At 36.1% G+C, this 18,610-nt stretch overlaps 2 protein-coding genes across 7 annotated transcripts in view; one reads left to right on the top strand and one right to left on the bottom strand.

Moving 5' to 3' along the window:
- trpa1b (transient receptor potential cation channel, subfamily A, member 1b) overlaps positions 1-18,610 on the bottom strand; it is a 347,938-nt gene that overhangs the window by 255,028 nt on the left and 74,300 nt on the right. For all 6 annotated transcript variants that reach the window (XR_015524386.1, XR_015524387.1, XM_087308524.1 and 3 more), the window contains one exon: positions 9,630-9,702. The gene's annotated coding sequence lies outside the window, so the exon portion shown is untranslated. The remainder of the gene's footprint in view (positions 1-9,629; positions 9,703-18,610) is intronic.
- kcnb2b (potassium voltage-gated channel subfamily B member 2b) overlaps positions 1-18,610 on the top strand; it is a 199,766-nt gene that overhangs the window by 118,380 nt on the left and 62,776 nt on the right. The window lies entirely within an intron of this gene.

The raw sequence follows: 18,610 nt of genomic DNA, 5'->3' as shown, positions 1-18,610 counted from the left end.
CTGTCTGTCTGTATATCTATCTATCTATCTATCTATCTATCTATCTATCTATCTATCTATCTATCTATCTTTCTTCCTTCCTTACTTCCTTCGGTCCGTCTGTCTGTATGTCTGTCTCTCCGTATGTCTATCCATATTTCTCTCTGTCTGTCAGTCTCCGTATCCATCTGTCTGTCTATCGGTAAGTGTATCTATCTATCTATCTATCTATCTATCTATCTATCTGTCTGTCTGTCTGTCTGTCTGTCTGTCTGTCTGTCTGTCTGTCTGCCTGTCCTTCCTTTGGTTCGCCTGTCTGTCTGTCTGTCTGTCTGTCCATACATCTGTCAATCCATGTGTCTGTCTGTTGATCTGCTTATCCATGTGTCTATATGTCTGTCTGCCTGTCCACATGTATCTCTGTCGGTCTGCTTATCCTTCTTTCTATCTATCCATCTGTCTATCTATTTATCTGTTTGTCTGTATGTCTATCCATCAGTCTGCTTATCCATATTTCTGTCTGTCTATCAACATGTCTATCTGTAAGTCTGTCTGCTTATCCATCTTTCAGTCTCTCTGTTCATCTATTTATCTGTCTCGCTGTCTGTCTGTCTGTCTGTCTGTCGGTCTGTTCGGCCTGCTTATTCATCTTTCTTTCTGTCTGTCTGTAAATGCACAGAAACGTGCAAGGCACACGCAGTGGGTCACGGTGATCACTCGACGCAGAAGTATTAACCTGCCCTAAGCGTTATCCAAAGTCATAGTCAAGCAGGCAAAAGGTCAGGCTATGCGGTTAGGTATCAATACATGGAAGAACAAGGTGAGACTTGGAACACTGAAAACCAAATAGGATAATACCCGGACATGAAAACATTACAATATCGCAAGACTCCGCCCCGAGGTATGTGTGCGTGCAGCTTAAATAGTCTTTATTATCAGTCTTTTTTGATCTTCGGGCTGTGTGTGTGAAGCTGAACAGCTGTGTGTTAAACGGAACAGCTGTGTGTGTGCGAAGAAGGTGGATTTGTAGTTCTCTAACTGTGTGAGGTTACTAGCGACCGCATTATGACAATGATCATAACACTATCTGTCTATATGTCTGTCTGTCTCTCTGTCTGTATCGGTATCCAAATGTCTATCCATATGTCTCTCTCTCTGTCCATCAGTCCGTCCATCAGCACTGTTCAATGAATGTTCACCACATGGTGTAATTATTCATTCATTCATTTTATTTTTGGCTTAGTCCCTTTATTAACCAGGGGACGTCACAGCGGAATAAACCACCTACTTATCCAGTATGGGTTTTACCCAGCAGATGCCCTTCCAGTCACAATCCAGCACTGGGAAACACATACACTACGGCCAATTTAGCTTATTCAGTTCACCTATAGCCTTGTCTTTGGACTGTGAGTGAAAGTGGAGCACCAGGAAGAAACCCATGCCAACACAAAGAGAACATGCAAACTCTACAAAGAAATGCTACCTGACTCAGCTGGGGCTCGAAACAGTGACCTTCTTGCTGGTCAGACAACAGTGTTACCCACTGCACCACCATGTCGCCCCATGGTGTATTTGCTACTTCCAAATGTACTAATCACTGAGGATGAAACTTACAGTAGTTCAGATTTAGTAATGTTCCTAAGCTTGTTTATCAGAGTAACAATTCCCTGTCCAATTGAAGGTTTTTATCAACCTTATCATATATATATATACAATGTTTCCCTCCTTGTAATTGTTCCCTTCATATGTCTTTGCTTTGAGAAAAAGCGCCAGTATTGATCAAGGTGTTTCTTTTCTGCGGGCGGTGCCCCTCCAGTGCCAAATGTCCTCAAATAAATTGGCTGTTGTTTCTCCAGTATGCTTCTTTAATTATGAACTCAGCCCTGGCCAGGCAGGGGAGTGTGTTTTCAGCTCTAATTGGCTGTCATCTTATTTACCTAGTGGTAGATGACGGAGCAATCAGGCTTTTGCTGAACAGATGGAAGCTCTAGTAATCTTAAGTCACCTGAAAGGGAAGATCCGCCACGCAAGATCACCCATTGTGAGGAGAACACGAACAGGAACCTCTTTCCACACTTCTGGGCATTAAAAGGCCTCAGTGACAGCGACACATGGTGTACACAGACCTGCATGCACATATGAGCACATGCTACCAAACAGAGTGTTACCAAGCAGTTTGTTTGATCACAGAGAAGAAAACTTAAATAATAAAATTATTATGCCGTATTGCTTACTTCATACAGAAAACAATGCAAAAAAAAACACTTAAAATTTTATCTAAATTTCCTGGATTTATAAGTTATGGAGTAAACATGCATTTGATTAAAATGGAGCATTATTTGAGTAAAATGTTAATATTTTATTAATTCTATATGGTGTGATCAATTTTCTTCAAAAATTCTAAATGACTATATTTATTGTTATTTTACAATTTTATTTCTGAAAATGGCAACTGGTCAGAATATCATTAATTTCTGTATTTATTTATTGAGTTTTTACATTTGAAATTTGAAGCAGTATCCTCCACATCTCCTCCTCCTGCATGGCATTAAAAAAGGCCATTATTGAGTCAAATTCAGTCAAGTATGTCAGAGTTCACAATAAGGAAATAAAGTGGCTTATGTTTGTTCAGACTACAGTATGTTATTTTACTTTTTAAAATTCAATATATCATTTATTTTACTCAAATACATAACTATATATTGTAAATCTACAGAAGCAGGGATATTTCAACTGGTCTTCAAACTGACATATGTTAACAAAATGAAAATACAGTTGAAGTCGGATTTATTAAACACCCTGAATTATTAGCCCCCCTGCTTTCCCCCAATTTCTGTTTAATGGAGAGAAGTTTTTTCAACACATTTCTAAACATGATAGTTTTAATAACTCATTTCTAAAAACTGATTTATTTTATCTTTGCTGTGATGATAGTAAATAATATTTTACTATATATTTTTCAAGACACTTCTGTACAGCCTAAAGTGACATTTAAAGGCTTAACTTGGTTAATTAGGTTAACCAGGCAGGTTAGGGTAATTAGGCAAGTTATTGTATAATGATGGTTTGTTCTGTAGACTATCGAAAAAAATATGGATTAAAGGCACTAATAATTCTGACCTTAAAATGGTTTTTATAAAATAAAAACTGCTTTTATTCTAGCCGAAATAAAACATATAAGACTTTCTCCAAAAGAAAAAATATATATATACATAATTTGGGAAATAATTCTGATATATGTTTAGAATTGTATTTTTTACATGTGGTTGAATATAATTAGCCAACAATCCTATTTAATAAATCATCAGCTTAGTATTATAAGGTTCTATCTGACACTTTTGTCAAAACTGAGTTATTGACATATTCATATTAATTGACAACTTATTTATGATATGTTTTTTTATATAAGTTGTTTACATTTTAGGCCTTTTTTATTTAAAAAATAAATGTTAAACACATACTGTTTGCTATATGGAATGCAAAAAGTTTGAAGCTCAATATCTCACAATCATTCAGAACGCAGATAGAACCTTATAATTCCAAGGTGACGAAATGTTAAAATATGACACATTTTGTGTTGGTGCACCATTCGAAACTCACTTGCTAGACTTAAAAAAAAAATCAACCCATTCAAACCCTACATTTTTTCGAAATGTAAAATTTGTTCCTCATGGTGTTTTGTTGCACGTTTCAGGCAGCAAATCCAATAGAGGGCGCTGTCTACATTTTTGTTAACTTTAAATGGTTACTTAGTTTTGTTTTAAGTTTAACATAAATGTCCTCGTGCACATCTGCGAGAAGGCATCATGCTGACCTAAAACCCTCCATAAACCCAACCAATACACCCAATTTGTTTCACAACAAAACGTACAAGAAAAGTGAACTGCATCTACCTAGTTTTACCTTGGTTTTACATAGCTTTTATCTGTTTTATGAAAACAACAAGAGTGTGTCAGCGGAATGAACCATCAATTTATCCAGCAGATGTTTTACTAGCGGATTCCCTTCCAGCTGCAAACCATCTCTGGGTTAATTTAACCTTAAAACTGTAGTAAAACGTATTTTTAGTACATTTCACAAAAATGTAGACTGAAGCACATATTTCCAATGACCCTGTGTTGCAAAAAAATATTGGTCAAACAAGATTTTCTACTAAACTGAAGGACCTTATTCATCTACCTGCTAGACCAGCACTACTTAACATAAGCTATCAGCAAAAAGCTGGTTTTAAATCTCGTAATCTCGTTAAGAGAATGGTTAGTGGTAATTTAACTAGTGATTTAATTCAAAGTAACTCTAACCGTAGGAAAGTCCATCCATAGCCTTGATCAAGGGTATGATGGTGACAGACGATCTTGTTAACTCAAAGGTCAACCTTATTTGCAAGCAAACCTGCAACTTTAATGTTACCAGCTCAGATCCTTAACCACCAGCCTCCAGTCGTCTTACTTGTGTATGGGTATTTAATTACACTAACAGAATGCTAAGGAGCATATTGATCTTAATGGGGCCTTGTTAATTAAAAGCACCTTAAAAACAGGGGAAGACAGCAGCTTCTGTGGGGAGAAAATAGTTCTTGGGCTTTGCCAGCAGTGTCACAGTGCATTATGATAACACAAACTCGCTTCATACTCCCACCTGGAATCAGTCTTTCCACAAGCTCAGCTTACTGGATGAAATATTGAGATGGCCTAAGTTAAACTGAGCAGCCATGAAAACCTGAACGCTGTGCCATTTTGTATCAGTGCCTGTTGACCTCAAAGTTTGACAGAGAAGTTTGAGGATATTCTTGTTCTTTTTTTGACATAAGATTTGTGATTATGAATATAAAGTGCAGTGGTCCCTGGCTATAACGGGGTTTAACTTTCATGGCCTTGCACTTTCACAGTTTTTTTTTTTTTTTGTACAATTTTATATGCTTATTTTTCTTTCAGTGCATTGTGTTCTGCATTCTGATTGGCTGCATTCAGCTTTCCAAAATAATTGCAAGTTCCAACAAAGATTCAAAAAGGGTTGTAACTGTATGCAGCAAGACCATCGTAACGGGCGTGACACAATGGATGCACAGCGCCATGCAGCGCCATGCATTTTAGAATTTAGATCAGGGTACGCACACTGGTGCTGCAAGTCAGAGGCTGTCTGCAGTGCCCAGCTACGACTCAGGACACTGTTCATATTTCTGCCGAGCCATCTGAATAATTTAATTTAATAACATGCGAATGTGTGCGTCCGGTGTGTGTTGCTTCTAACTGTCATGTGCGTGTCACATCCACTGTGCATCCCCTTGGATGGAGTCTGCTTTAGTTTTGTGGATCAGTGACTGCAGGATAAAAAAACATTATACTGGATGCCAGCATTATACGCACATAAAGCTAAAGAGCTTTATGAACCTTATGTTGACAGCAATGAATGTTTGGTTTCATTCTATACTGGACTTTTTATAAAACTTCTACGAAAGTTTGAACTTTGAGAGTGATTAAACAGGAGAGAAAAGTCTGAAAATGTCTATGCCTGTCTGAGAAAACAGTATAAAGTGTGTAGTGAGGGGTTTTACAGCCTTTAAACATCTATAATGTAAAAAAGAAAGCTGACTACTTCACGGATTTCACCTATCACATTTTATTTTTAGAACGTCACTCTTGTGAATAAGGAGGGACCACTGTAATGGCAAGACATGTTTGTTTGCTGTCTTTACATTTGGAAATAGAATTAATTCAGGTCCACATTATAGCTTGTTTACACTTCAGATGGTAATTGTTTCTGAGGGGGGCATAAGGGATTTTTTTATCATTTAAAAGGAAGTCGTTGGTGACTTTATAGCTGTCTGAATTCTGTGTTTTTCTGTCTCAACATTGGTAAAAATCCCAGGCCAATATACCTACTGGTTTTTTTTGACAAGTACTGAGGCTGTGTTGGAATTTAATTGCTGTCTGAATCCACATCTTTGAGTTTCTAATATGAATATCCAAGTGTCTTGTGTAAAACCTTTAAGGCCATCTAAAACATAGTACAGTTCATTGTGAATTGCTTTAAAAAGTGACCCTTACAATACCAAAGAAAATTTTGAGTCCATGTACTGTTTATCATTGACTAGTTGTCAAAAGCCATATTTTTGAGTTGTTTTTATTCCAATGTAATTGGCTGTTGTCATGGTGATGGAACCAGCGCTGTCATAGATGTGCTGTGTGAATTTAAAGTGGGTTTAATTAGTTTAATCAGAGCAAAACTCTGCAGGAAAGTAATTCTTATAGGCCATATTTAAGGAAATCAGAGATACAATAATACTCTGTTTATCATTGACTAGTTGTCAAAAAGCCACCTTTTTGAGTTTTATTGTGTTCCACAATGTGATTGGCTGTTGTCATGGTGATTGCACCAGCGCTGGTGTAGATGCACCATGTAAATCAGAGCAAAAGTCTACAGGAAAGAGATTCTTATTGGCCATATTTAAGGAACCCAAATGAATATAAATACTAGCACCTGTCTGAGCATGTGAATGATCATGTAAAACTAAGCCTGTTTCTGAAGGCACACCAACAGTACACGTTTTCAACCTCTTCCTATTCAAACACACCTGAATCAACTCATCAGAACATTACAAAACATTGAAAATCTGAAATGAATGATTCAGATAAGGGAGATATCCAAAATATGTACTGCTGGTGTGCCTCCAGGAATAGGGTTGGAAAGCACTGATGTAAGACACATAGTTTCAGGTTTGTAGAATTACAAACTCAGTGTTTAGTCAGTGTGGAGATTTTTTTTTTTTTTTTTTGCACAGACATCGCCATGAGAAACAACTGCATGAGAAGCAACTATATAGGGCTGGAAGACAAAGACAGGAAGATAAAGTTTTATCGACAGGTTAAAGCTACCAAATTATTAATGTGCTGGTCTACAGTCTACATCAACAGAAATTCAAATAAATAAATAAACAGACATGTTTTAATTCAAACTAACCCAGATTTTGTTTGTATTTTCCTTTGTAATCAACACAGCTTTTAGTTGGTCAATGTGACCAATAACTCCACTTGAATAAATAGATTCCTTCAGAAATAACTGGACTTGAACTATGAAAAGTAAAAGCTAATTGCACCTTTCTGTAAGCTCAGTTATTGGTTCATGACTCATTATGAGTCTCCAAAGGTGGCAGATCTCGGTTCAGTGAGTTCAGCCAACCAGATGGTTCAATTGAGTAATGAATCATTCTGGGATTATATATCCTACATAAAACAAAGCATCCAGAGGGCATCTTCCAACCAAACATTTTTTTTAACATTAATTATTAAATTTTGTTATTGCTTGTTTTCTTGCTTCTTTCACTTTAGAAGCAGACAAATATCAACACTGTCATTTATTTCCTTAAGCATGGCTCACACTATGTGCGATTTTTAATAATTATTTTACGATTGCACAGTAGCTTGTCAGAATCTATGATCCTCAAGTCACACTGTAAAATCTCAGTTGTCATAAAGTCTGACTCAATGACAATCAAGCTGCGCCAAACATAGACTCATCCGGTAGTACATCATCAATTAAAAACATATTTAGTAACCCGCATTCTGAAATGATACCTCACTACAAACTTAAAAGTGCAATTCGTGATTGGCACATTCACGGACACAGTTCAGACAAAAAATGATAAATCAACATGGGTGTCCAAAAGGTCTTAAAAAGTATTAAAAGTTGATAAATCAATTATAAGAAAATTAAGGTCCTTAAAGGGTATTAAAAAGTCTTAATTGTGTTTGTACGAGGTCTTAAATTTTGTTCAAGCATTGTCCAAAGTGTTTGACTCTAAAAAAGCATAAATATATATTTTTTCCTTCTACTATTAACAACTGCATGCTCAATCCACGTGATTGGTTCATGCCTCCAATCAGGCGAAAGGTTGTGTGACGCTCTTCTCATGTATCAAAACCATACAACGAAACCAGTGGCGGTTCTAGTTTAATTTGCACTCTGGGCAAAATGACACAAAACAGCCCCCTCCAAAGACACTATGAGTTTGACTTCATATATATTTAAAATATGTAAACATATATTTTCAATATGTACATTTAAAATAATTATTATAAATATATTTAAATATATTCATTTATTTTTAATAAATAGAGCAATTTGTTTATTATTATTATTATTATTATTATTATTATTATTATTATTATTATACAATTATTATTCTAAATAAACAGAAATCAAGACACAACTGGAGTAATGTTCTAAGACTTTTGCATGAATATTAAAGTTTTATAGATAAAAAAATATATATGTTTTATATAATTATCTATTGTCCTAGATCCGACTCATGGGTGAGATTTAATGCTATTATCTCATTATCCTTCCTTACTTCATAGCCATGCTTAGTAAATGTAACATCATCATATAAACTTTAGTTTTGTCGACTTGCATATCGGCGTGCATAAACTACCGCGATCAGGATCAGCGTATGTGAGGGGCAAAGGAATGACTTTCTGCACACATGCATCAATTTTTTCTTCATCATCGATAATTCGATTGCACATAAAAAATAACAAACTTGCATATGCAAAAGAGGACCGTTTTTTTTTATTCTTTCAAGCTTTATTCTTTCAAGCTTTGCTTCTTCTGAGTTTATCCTGAGTTCTGTTGCATAGTTGTGTTCCATTTATTCATTTAACTACAACTGTTTATCAACAACTGTTCATTAACAATTTATTAAGTTGAAGGGTTGATACTGATTAGTACTTGAACTGGCGATGTGGTCTTAAATATTCTGAGAAGGTCTTAAATAAGTCCTAAAAAGTTATTAAAATTATCTTAAGGATTCCAGCATATACCCTGATATCCAACAGACCAACTATGGTTTTGAGAAACACTTGTCACTTCATCGTTCATTTCCCAAATGATGCATTGTTTGGGAAACGTATCCCTTATTTGGTTCAGCACTTCTGTTGGTTCTTGATTTGACCCTGAACTGTCGATGAAAATGTCAAACCAATGATCAAAGGTCACAGATTTTAGAAATGTACTGTAGTGTGAGCTATGCTTTAGTATATCAGATATTACAACAAATGTAACTAAATTGTGCAGAAAGCTGCTGGCCGATGCCCATGTTATAAAGTGTTTCGAAGGAACAGCATGCGTTTTTATCTTACTCTAGACATTAAATCATGTCTGTGTGTTCAAGGTAACTCTTATCTCACTGCCAAACCAGCTGAATGTAACTGGCCTGAGGTGAAATGTTGTAAATCTAAAATGACCTTAGTCGTCCTGTGTTCCTGATAAGCAATAATGTGTTTATGTGATTTCCAAGCGCTCTGCAGAGCTCAAAGCAGCTTACTTGTAATCGATACGATTGATTAGACGGACTGTGTGTTAGTCTGTCAGTCAAAATGGCAAACGCAGTGCCCCTGAAAACACACTCTATATACAGTAGGGCACCTCTGCTGAGTGGACATTTTGAAGATATCCTATTAACATTTGTGTATTACTTTCCTCCATTCACACTAAATGGCTAAATCTGTTTTGTACATTGATTGAAGCAAATCCAGTCTGCAAAGAGCACATTCCCAGCAAAAAAAAAAAAAAGAGAAAAAGTATAGATTGTTTTGGGGCTTTTGTGTATTCAAGGCATTTTCGAGACATCAGAAGCCACCTTGAAAGCTCACCTTCATGGTGGATCTCTCAGCATCATCTCTCATCTCTCATTACTGCGGTATGGGCTTCCCTCAGGTCCTCCAGCTGGAAAACACATCAAATACAAATCAATGTTGCACAGAGCATGGAGGAAATCTATAAAACTGAAGCGTTCAAAGATAAAACACAAACTGGGATGATGTCTTAAGTTATGACATGTCTTGAAGGATAATGTTGGGTCCATAGTGTGATGACATTGTTTCAAAGTTTTGCTCTTTTGTGTAATAAGTAGCGGTGAACTAACTTTCAGGTTTTCTGGTGTTTGTGGCTTTGCTTGTCTTATGTTGTTGTTTTATATGTGCACAGAGGGTAGATATTATGTAAGCCTGAAAGTGAGGTTGTCTTAACAGTTGAGCTCCCAGAATTCTATGACAACTAGAATGGCCATGCAATAGCAATCATTGTTTTATTAAGTTTTATTAAGTATTTTATTATTAAAAGGATGGGATAGAATTGATTCATTTGTATTACATGAAATTGTTAGACATAACGGCTGCCAGATACAAAATTTCATACAATTCTCAAAAAAGTGTGTGTGTGTGTGTGTGTGTGTGTATATATTTATTTATATATACACACAACACAGGCTATATATATATATATATATCACACGGGTAGCAGTGAAATATACAGCCGCATCGCACTGCTACAAGTGTGATTTGGCATTTATACAGCAGTTGGATGAAATAATCGTGTATTTAAAAAAGAAAATCAAACACGAAGAGTCTGAAATTAATTATTTAAATGTGTTTTCTGTCACTGTTTAGCCTGCATTAATGTGTTTGGTGTAAAGCAGCACAATTAAACATTAAAAGATCATGATCTTAATTCAAACCTGCACAAACATGAACGATAAATGATAATAATGATTTGCATATGTTTATTAATCCTTCTAAGAGCTGCATTTAAATCTGCCTTTGATCAAGAGAGATTTATTTTTCACACCTTTTTAGTTAGTTACAAACAATTAAATAACACAGAGGAACTGAGATAACAGTTTATAGTTCAGATATAAACATTGATATTGATAGTAAAGATTAAAATATCCATTTAATGGACTTCAAGCTGGTGAATTTTTGATGCTGGTGAAAGCAATTACATTGTGTAAGCAATGGGTGGCGACAAACAACCATCAAAATTATGTCACTTAATAGTTTTTTTTAAAAATGATACACCTATAATAAAACAAAGTTTTATGTTTGAATTGTTGAATCATTAATTAATCTTAAAAATGGACCGATCCGTGACTCAAAAACCGTAGTGTGATCCGAACAGTGAGATTTGTGATCCGTTACACCACTAAGAGCTAGTATTTGAATGATTCTCTAGCATAATATCTAAAGTGATGACAAAACAGGTGAGTTTGCTAACATTTTAAGATTATAAGGCTGAACGGCATGAAATGCCATCAGTCTACGGAGATTTTCCAGTATTTCTCTGTTGCAATCAGGATATCACAATAATTAATCCCGAAAAAAGCCAAAGCAAAACAAACACTAGCAGATTACTATGGTATAAATACAGCACTACAACATACAGAAGAGTAAGATTGACTTAGAGAGCTCACCAGTTTTATAATGATTTGATGTAGGTTGATGTAATTTGAACTTTTTCATTTAATTTTTTTCTCCCCTAAGGATGTATTATACAGTCTTTGTTGCCATCTTGTGGCGGAACATCAATCCTCTTTGCTCTGCTCAATTACAGGTTGATAATGACAGTTGCAATCTAAACAACTACATTCTCATGTAAAAAGCCTCAAAAGAACACTATGTTGTCCAACACCTGCAATATTTGTCAAACTATAGTGTTTTTATTGATTTGCTGTCACACTATGTGGGCGGAGTAATACACAGGGTGAAGAGGCTGTATGAGTGCTGATATTGCAAAATATCGCACCGCAATCAGCCAATCAGATTCGAGAACAGAACTGTTGTATTTATATATGCTAAAGACACACACAATATATATATGTACACAATATGCTAAAGACACAAATGCCAAAACTTTTTTTTTCATCACAATCAGTTGTGGATAGCATAAATTATGTACACAACCTGTATTAAATATTTTTGATTCAAAACTGCAAAATTAGACAAAATGTTTTTGTTGAGATTTTTGTAAACATTTCATAAAGCTAATCTTTCAAGTAGTAAATATTTACTTTCATTTTACTTCCTACTTTTCACCATTAAAAACTGAAGTGTCACTCTGAAAAGGTATGTTTATAGCAGAAAAGCTTTTTTATTATTATTTTATTTGACCAGCCATTTCTATGTAATTATACTAAATCTGCATATTTCTAATTATCAGGCGACGTGGTCGCACAGTGGGTGGCATTCGCTCACAGCAAAAAGGTCTCTGGTTCGAGCCTGGGCTAGGTCAGTTGGCGTATCTGTGAGGAGTCTGCATGTTCTCCCCGCTTTGGCGTGGGTTTCCTATGGGTGCTGCGGTTATCCCCAAAGTCTAGACATGCGGTACAGGTGAATTGGATAGGCTAAATTGTCCGTAGTGTATAAGTGTGAATGAGTGTGTATGGATGTTTCCCAGAGATGGGTTGCAGCTATAAGGGCCTCTGCTGCGCAAAACAAATGCTGGATAGTTTGCGGTTTATTCTGCTGTGGCTACCGCAGATTAATAAAGGGACTAAGACAAAAAAAGATAGAGAATGAATGAATAAATTTCTAATTACTGGGTTACTTGTCTCACTCATGACTATAGTTTACATCTTGAAATTTCCCAAAAATATGATTAGAGAATATACACTTTTTTATTTTACTTGCACAATGCACTTCCTGAATCTTTAGAGACGAGCACAAGAAACCCAGTCTGAGATACCAAATGAGCGAACACAAATCTTTAAATCAATCTGCTTGCTTCTCTTGCAGGCAGATGTTCGAAGACTCGGGTCACAAGGATGACACATCTGTCATCTGCCTTAACATGTGCTCTTCTTTCTCTTCGTTTTACTCTAGCATGTCATCATTCGACAAACAGTGAACACCTGGCATCCTATGAAAGATTGTGAATTGATATATCCACCTTTCTCCCTCATGGAAGTAACTTGAGATAAACTGTAAACAATCAATGAAGTGTTTTACTTATTGCACAGCTACCGGCCACAAAATATAAAATTAGACATTGTTCAGAGCTGTAATAGTGTATTTATTCTTTAATTAAAGACAAAGCTGACAGAAACAAAATCAGCTGAATGTAGCATACACTAATTTATGTATTATTCAGTCACAATATGTGTAACCAGGGATGTGACACTGACAACCCGGGTGAGGATCCAAATGCACGGTTTTATTGACAGGATGGTCAGGCAAGCAATGATCAACACGGGAGCAAACAGATGTATGAGGGCAATCCAGAGTCGTAGTCAAAATAGCAGGCAAATGGTCAGAAGGCAGGCAGCATACAGGAATGGTCAAACAAACCAAAGCAAAGATTCAAAACACGGAAGGCAAGGCATGGAAAACGTATTGTAATGTCACTAAACAGATAACAAGACTCAGCAACAGTGTTTGTGTTTGAGCAGTACTTTTAGTCCATAAATCAGACCTAGAGCAGCTTTAGCTGTGAAAGTCTAATCAGAGGATGGAGCAGACTTGGAGCAGGTGTGTGTGTGCTGCATGTCTATATATGTAGTCCATAACATGGTGAATTTGTAGTTCATGTGAAAGGGAGTGTTTACCAGTGATCTCAGGTTGTAGATTGATGGTGATTGTGACAATATGGCACCCAAAATCAAAAAACAGCAGCAAAACAGACAAGCATGTTGATGTTGAACATATTTACTGAAGGTTGAAATGATTTGAAGTACCCAAATAAGCCTGTTGTCCTGCAGTTACTATCTCAGAATAACATGACTTGGAATGTTGTGAATGACCAATTCGAATAAAATTTTCCAGACACAAGAACAGCTTATAAAATGTTTAACACAGGTACAATGAATCGTCTTAACTATTATTGAATATATTCATATATATTTATGCTTATATGTGACTCTGTTCTTGACTGCTTGGCACTATCTTGTGAATAAATAACTAGAATAATAAGGTTAGTGTTAGCTGCTATAGCTCCACTTTCCACCAGGCTGCTGATAAGCCTGTCGGGTATTGTTCTGCAATAACAACTGACTTGATGCACATTGGATGTTATCTCTAAAGGCAGGCGAGCACAGAGAAAATTTGGTTGGTTTAAAAGTCCACACACATGTCAAGAGGGAGTTTATGTGAAAACCGCTCAGACACAGTGATGAATGACCTGGTGAATTCTAAAGTAATTAATCAGCTTGAACGGACAGAGGAAGACATTATTTTCATTGATTTCAGAGCTTTTCAATCACAGCCTCTCTTCAAGTCTAATAATGATGCAAGCCATGAATGTTTACTGTAAATACATGTTATTTTTAACACCGGTAAACCAGACAGACAGATAAGTGTAATCTGATATTTAAAATGTGCATAAAAAAAGATTTTATTCTGAAACTTACAAGTCAGTCAGTTCTGTTATAGTGAAAGAAAGCATAATCTTTATATTTCATTTAAAACAGTGAAGATGTTTAAGTTTATCAGTACTTTGTCCATCAATCAATCACTGTAATAGTGCACAAGACAAGCTATGGCATTGGCATTGTGGCCAAGCATGCCTTTATAAGCTTTTGGGAAAGACTTGTGTGTCTGAGAGATCATCTGGTTTTATTGTAATCCATTGTCTGCATTCTGTTATCCAAGAATAGAGATTGCTCTGTTATATTAATCTGAGATGACATCCAGTGCAATCTGATGAATTGCCTCTGAGTTTTATTTTAGGAAATCGGCAACTGCAGGAACTCTGGTATGGTAAAGTCTATGGTAAAAAAAAAAAAATTTATATATATATATATATATATATATATATATATATATATATATATATATATATATATATATATATATATATATACTTCATATTGTTGTCACAATCACCAGCGATCTGCCCAGGCTACAAATTTGTCACGGAATTGGACATCACATCCCATCTTACACTTCACACATGCACCAGTTCTCTTCCTGGTTGCACACACACACAGCTAGGAAGAAGCATAGACATATTACATGCACTATATATTTACCTTTCACGCACGCACGCACGCACGCACACACACACACACACACACACACACACACACACACACACACATTGCTTAGTCTTGTATGGTTCCTGTGACTTTGCCTTGTTCTTCTATGGGTTTTGATCCCTGTTTTGGTTATTGTTTTTGCTGTTTGTCTCCTGCACCGACCTTTTGCTAGTGGTGGCAAAGCATAGCTTTATGAAACATTGAAACCATTAAAGCAAATGTGCAAAAACTTTTCGAAACCCATCTCTACAGTGACATGACAACTAGTGGTCATTTTTTTGTATGGCTCTGGAATAGACATCCAAACAATTATGCAAATTGAGAATTTATACTTCTCATTGTATCAAGTCATTTAGCAGAGTGGTAAGAATTCCTGACTAGCATGCAGAAATAATGTGTTTGAATCCAGGGTGATGCTGTTGTAGATGTTAGTTTTTAAATGCTCAGTTCTTGTGACGTGTTTTTTTTAACATTGCTCTGATGTTCGAATGAACACTTTGTGAATAAATGTCTTGTTTTGGTCTTAAAAATTTTTTATTAATAAAATTAATAAAGTCAGAATTAAGGAGTATTTGTACAAGTTGGCATTCGAACTCAAGACATTTGCTGTACATTTACTCTTTACTAGGCTAGATGAGATTTTCTGACTCTATCAATCAAATGCAGATTTGCCAGGTCTCGAAATGCTTCTAAAATGACAAATGTTTTGAATCACTTTTTAGTCATTTGACCTGTTGTTTCAAAATTCTTCAGTCACGTGACCTGGGTGTTTCGAATTACCTTAGTCATGTGACATAGATGTTTTGGATCATGCTTATGTGTAGTGTTTCAAAATACTTGTGCTTGGGGATCTCGACACTGTCGAAAAGTCAGCCATCCCCACCTTTCGCCTGTGACCACGACTACAATTTTGGATTAACCTCATGTATCTGTTTGTTCCTGTTTGACCATTGCCTGTCTGTGAGCTAAGCTCACCTCTTTTGTCACCCAACTCCTTATGTTACAGATATATAGTATATATATATTTTTTTTTTGCTGTAATTTAAATTTAGTTACTATCTTTACCTACATTTTTTGTTAAGTCTATACACACAATCAAGATATTTTCTAAATCTATAATTATTTTCTTGACTTACAGGACTGAAAATATTACATTAATTAATAATTCATATGATTTTTTTAGTGGTTGGTTGGTTGGTTGGTTGGTTGGTTGGTTGGTTGGTTGGTTGGTTGGTTGGTTGGTTGCTTGCTTGTTTGGTTGTTTTTTTTTTTTAAACTACTGCTAGTAGGCAGTAATAAGCTCTAAAATGATGCTTGAAAATGTTTAATCTTTTATCTGTATCAGTGTTTACAGTAGAGCAAGGGTTTATTTTGACGCAGACGTGTGCCCCAAGAAGCTGCTTGTTTTGAGCACATACTTAAGACCAGTGTTTACCACTTTGATGTGGCTGTTGACTTACTCAGAGTTTATTGCTTTCTTGCAATACATTTTGAAAGGGTGTGCCTTTCTTCCATAAAATAACTTAATGTGACTCGGGCCAGTGGTATGATTAACCATCTTCTTGAACAGCGGGATAATTCAATGGCTTATACTTTCTTAGCTGCCAATGGCGCAGTAATCCCTTCCCACAATTCAGCTGCTAAATTCCCCCCGCATTGCCAAGAAGAAATGTCTTCCACGAGACACAAAAAGAGGAGAAAAAATTGACATGAATCAGGCTTTTATTCTCTTTGAGGCTCTGAAATGAGGTGTAAACAAACACTGAATGAGAATGCTGGCTATGGGAAATTGAATGTATTTATTCAGCTAAAGGATTGGAATAGATTGCATATCCCTCTTACGGGATGAAATAAAAATGCATATTACCTCATACACAGAATTGTACGCATGCAAATTAAAGCTGAACATAAACAGACCCTTTTGAGGCTTCATAAACTATAGCCTTCGTGTGTATTACTCCCAGTGTGAGAGCTTCACCTGCATTTATAACTTAAAATAAATGTGAGCATGTGTGTGGGATTTTGCACAGGTATTTAAAAGCTTTGTTTAGATTTTACATGAATTAATAATAATCATTTTACATAAATATTTATATAATACATCACTGCAGCACCTGTATCAACTAAACAAACAGCTTTATAAACAGATCACAACATAATGTAATGTATCACAGTTAGATGGTGGTCAGCATATTGGTCGCCATCAAAAAAAATGAAACAAAGTAAGCCATGTCATCTCAAAAAATCTGGATTCACATCTTGAGGGATGCGGACCGTGCAGCAGAAGGACCTCAACTAGCTTCACATGATGTGGTTTACAAAGCCGAGATCCTATTAATAAAATTGAAACGAAGACACAAGGTGTGCTTGTGGCACTCAGCGCGAATTGTAACTAGCTTTCATCAGACACAGAACAAAAAAAATGAAAAGTCAAAGGAAGAAAAACAAAACAAAACAAAGTATCTTGGCAAAAATCTTCTAGAATAAAAAGTTCTGTCCATTTAGATCATCAAGCATTTGTTTTAATTAATTAAATTTCAGGGTTGTTGTTGATGGCTGTTGTCCGTGATTGTTCATGATAAACGTTTATCGATAAAGTGACTGATGATTCAGTTCAATGTGACGCAATGTCAGATATTTGTTTATTTATTTTTTTATTTATTTCAGACATAATTTATATATACATACAGCTGCCATTGCACAGCTCAATAATACATTGTAGTGTACAATTTAACACAACTGCCTCTAGGAGTCGCCAATGAAAATAAAAGAGACACACACAAGAAATGCACGTACGCCAGGCATGAAGTTGGCGTGCCGTGGACACACATTCCCACGTTCATTTCATCATTAGTAAATCCAAATGTGAGCGTGAAAAAGTGCCAAGTTTTTGTGCGTACGCAGCGTTGATACATGAGGCCCCTGGGGCCTCATGTAGGAAGACTTGCTTGGAAATCATACTAAAACATTGCGTACGCACAAATCTGTAAAAGCTGCCGAATCCCACACATATTCTATGTACATCCCAATGAACGTGAAACTGAGCGCAACATGCATGAGCGCAAAACCCCTCCCTGCCTCCTCCCCCGTATGAATATGCTAATGACTCTACTTTGGCAAAATCCAATGAAAAAGCAATGGCAAAAGCAAGCAAAAAGAGAAACTTTGAACCGAATGTGAATTGGAGGTACTGCTTTCGGAGGTAGACCGGAGAAAAACAGTGTTATTTGCAAGTTTGCCATCGGGAATTAATAACAAAAGAAAAAAATAGAGTGGGGAGTATATAGCTGATGCGGTTAACAAAGTTAAATCTGAACATCGCACCGAGTGGATGAAAAAAAGAAATAGATGCATAAGTGCAAAATGTTTTAGTGCCCTTAATAACAGCCTGGGTGGCACAGCTCGTAAAACGCATGTCAACATGTTTTGACACGTTCGAGCATGAACTGGGTTCGAATCCAGCGTCTGATAAAGTAATTTTTCTTTTTTTTCCCCGCTACATATCAGATTTTGCAAACTATTTATTATGAGGAAGACAAGTTGGAATCATTAATAAGTCTGTGCATCATATTTTATTTGCACATTTATTGAATGGAAATGTTTCTGATCCACGCATGCAAATTCATATTCAGATAGTGTCTTTATAGCAATGTGCGTGCAGTAGATAGCTCCGATTAAATTGGGGAAACCGGCGATTGCTGCAAATTGCACTTTAATGTTTAGCTGGTCAACTGCATGGTATGGAAACCTCATATACCTGCTAGATGAACTTGTCTCATACAGCTGCCATTGCACGGCTCAAAGACACTTTGTAGAGTGTAGTTTAAC

The sequence above is a fragment of the Danio rerio genome, chromosome 24 (assembly GCF_052040795.2).
Source record: "Danio rerio strain M-AB ecotype USA chromosome 24, GRCz13ab, whole genome shotgun sequence".
Lineage (NCBI taxonomy): Eukaryota > Metazoa > Chordata > Actinopteri > Cypriniformes > Danionidae > Danio > Danio rerio.
The sequence above is the reverse complement of the archived record's forward strand: the minus strand, read 5'-3'. Positions and strand labels throughout refer to the sequence as shown.